Source organism: Myotis brandtii, unplaced genomic scaffold, assembly GCF_000412655.1.
Source record: "Myotis brandtii unplaced genomic scaffold, ASM41265v1 scaffold63, whole genome shotgun sequence".
In the NCBI taxonomy this organism is placed as follows: Eukaryota; Metazoa; Chordata; class Mammalia; order Chiroptera; family Vespertilionidae; genus Myotis; species Myotis brandtii.
Genome location: NW_005370411.1, coordinates 1,391,266 through 1,395,098, shown reverse-complemented (window position 1 = coordinate 1,395,098; position 3,833 = coordinate 1,391,266).

Genomic DNA, 3,833 nt, shown 5'->3' with positions numbered 1-3,833 from the left:
TAAGATCACAATCTGTACCTGGATTTTCCCTCCATCACACTGCTCTGAGGATCAGGTGGTACTGGAGTTAGTAGAGGCATTTTGGGGCCTGCTGGGGAATTTCAGTTGGGAAAACATTTAGTTTGGATTTGGCGGGGTATATTTATGTGGTTGTAAACTTCTCCAAAGTTACTACATAAATTCCAATTTATTCTTGTGCAATGCACCAAGCATTCCACCCAAGATGTAGGACCAAGAGTCCTGTTCAAGATATAAACATATTGTAAGGCCCCTAACTCTGAAAATATGTGGGTAGTAGAGGTGAAACAAGATTTGAAATATACAATAGCAAAAAGTGACTTGTGGAAAATTATTATAGGCATCAAAAGACAAAACCGAAAGAGGATATAATTTCATAACAATAACATGCTCAATAATGCAGCGTACACTAGTTTTATAACTGTAAGTGCACCAAACTTTTAAATAAAAATTGTGTAAAATAGAATTTATCAGAATTCTTGTCTGAAGGCATAAACCTGTGGCAGTATCACAAACAGAGGGTGAGTATATAGTGTTACATGTTTACATAGCCCTTCTATCAATAATAAATATGCTGCCCTGAGCGGTTTGGCTCAGTGGATGGGGCGTTGGCTTGCGGACTGAAGGGTCCCGGGTTCGATTCTGGTTGGGGGCATGTGCCTTGGTTGCGGGCACATCACCAGTGGGGGGTGTGCAGGAGGCAGCTGATCGATGTTTCTCTCTCATCAATGTTTCTGACTCTCTGTCCCTCTCCCTTCCTCTCTGTAAAAAATCAATAAAAATATATTTGAAAAAAAATATGCTCAACAAACTTCAGGAAAGACTGAATTCTTTCCATTATATGTTAGAAAATGATATTAAAAATCATCATATGAAAACCTGTCAAAGTGTATATTACCAAAAATGCAGGGTGTCTCAATAAAATGTATATACACTTTAACACCTGATAGCTCAATTTTGAAAATGAAATGTGTTTTGATAAACATTCTTTTTATAATTAGTCAAAGTGTGTGTATAAGAAAAAGTATTATAGAGGTAGGCGGGAGAGTTAATGGAAAAAATATCGTTTTCTAGACTTTCTGATACTTGTGATATTAACCAATCTTTTAAAATTGGTAAGTTGCATGATTTATTTTTCAATTCACTTTATCATCTAATTTTTATATCACTTTTCTTTAAAAATGACCTCCCCAACTGTAAAAATCTTCAGATCCCACAAAACTTAGATCTGTCCCTGAGTGCCAACTATGTATCAGATACATGCTCATTTTTAGAGATACAATAATGAGTTAAGACCAAAAGCTTTCTCTCAAGGAGCATGTTTGATGGAGAAAACATGAGCAAAGAGGGTCTGAAAGGGGAAGTCTTTCTAAGGGAATATATAGGATGGACCCCCACTTGGTCTAGAAGGTCCCAGGAAGGCTACTAGAGGAGATGACTGTCAGTGCTCTCTTTATCTGTGACCACTGTGACTTCCACAGAAAGCCTGCAATTCTATAGCTTATGGCAGGAAACCTGAAGTCCCTCACACTGTAACTCCCAAAGCACAAACACTATACACCTCAAAAGTATTCGAATACTGAGAGTGCTGATCCCCGAAGCATTTAAACAAGGGTGCAAGTGGAGTTTAGAAATGCTAAGCTTTTTGTTCTGAGAAGCCCATCCGGGGGATAAACTTCTGTATCTATCGCAGAGCACAGTACTTACTATGTGGCAGGTGGCCCAGGAATATTGAGACAGCTGTCAACATCAAGGAAAGCACCAGCCCATGAAAAGCAAGCAGATGGACTGGGACACTTCCCTAGCTGCCTCCTAGAATAATAGCTGTGCGAGGCCAACGAGGCAATGTCACGCTGCCCAGGGCAGCAAAAAGCTATTACTGGATCTAAGCGCTCAATTAGGAGATGGGGTGGGGGAGTATCCTCCCCTTTCCTTTGTTTGTGTAGCTGAAGTTTTTATTAAGAACCACCACAGCAAATAAGAAACGGGGGGAGGGAAATGTTTGCATTTCTCATTTTGTTACATTCTGAATATCGTGATTGTAAGGGGAAAATGCTTTAGTCTTGCTGCTTCAATGAGAGCAGATGGCAACATTTTTAAGTAATGGTTATTCAGACTTCTATGGGATGCATGAAGTTTTATTGTGTTATTTGTCTGGTTTTTATTTCTAGAATATGTGGAGATTGAGATATTTCAAACACACATCTTTTAATGCTAAAATGAAGATGTGTTAAATTGATCTAAATTATTCCTTTCTTCACTTGATATGATGATGATACTTACAAAAAAATGAGTTCTTTACGAAAATATGACATCAACATCAACAATTACATACTTCTCAAATAGTGCAAATTTAGCTAATACCAACCAATGTATTGTGAAACATATAAAGGGAAGGATTTCTTTAGCAAACATAGATTATAAGATGTATTCCAAAGTAGTTATTTACACCAATTCAATGTGCCTTTTGTTTGAGTCAAATGCTATTTAAAATATTAAGACATGTAGCATATTAATTTTTATTAACGCAGCTTCATAAGCATGACACAGAGAAAGGCTCAGAATAATAAAGTATTACTATATGAGAAACTCAGTTTCTACATCCTGTTTTTCCAAAATATTTCACCTAAGTGCATAAGCTATATACTGTATTGTATATATCTGACATACAATTTTAAAAAGATATATTCTGTAAAGAACAATTATTGTATAAATTTCTGAAGTGCACTAGATCAGTGTTGATTATAAATTTTATTTAGGCTTCATGAAACATAAAGCTTTAGAGTAAACAGATCATTGGCTTATGAACTGACTTCCTTTTTTCTAATTTTGAAGTTTTAGAACATACATGTCCCAGAATCCTGAGTTTTCTTACTATGTACATGTTGTTCTCAGTTCATTTTGTTGCAAACTTTAAAAACAAGGCATAGAAGCAGCTGTTCTTGTGAGCAAATGTTTTGATTAGAGAGAGAAAGCAGCTGGAAATGATACTTGCTGACATGTAAGATGGACCACAGTTTTCACAGGGGGACTTTGCCTAATCTAAAATTGAGATTAGCATTATTTCCCTTACGTGAGTTTTCTTTGTATAGAAGAAAAAGTCTATTCACTTTGCTTATCACTTGGGGTGAAGTACTGAATATGGTGCTGAATATAAACTTGACATATTCATCTATAGAAATCTTCAATATTTCATTATGAAACAATATCAACAAACTTTAAAAAATTTACTTTAAAATACTGCTAAATGTAGTAACAAAAAACCACATGGAGCTTATAAAACCAAGTGTTACTGTATGTAGGATAAGTATAGAGTATGTAATTTTGATGTTTTTAAGAAATGTAGCAAGTATATATCTCAATGATCCCACTTTGATTTTGAAGGCTTTAAAAAAATTCATCAAACTATAATTTAAATGGTTTTGCAAATAATAAACAAAAGCACCCTATAGCAACTGAACTCTTTCTTCACCTCTTCTTGTCAACGTTCATTGGAAAAGAAAAAAATGTTACTTAATAAAAGAAACAAAACAGAAGACAAGAAGTTACAATGGGAATATTTTGACTCCAATATCAAAGTAAAAAGATAATTCTACTTAAAAAAATATATTTTATTGATTTCTTACAGAGAGGTAGGGAGAGGGATAGAGAGTTAGAAACATTGATGAGAGAGAGAGAAACATCGATCAGCTGCCTCCTGCACACTCCCTACTGGGTATGTGTCTGCAACCAAGGTACATGCCCTTGACCGGAATCGAACCTGGGACCCTTGAGTCTGCAGGCCGACGCTCTATCCATTGAGCCAAACCGGTCAG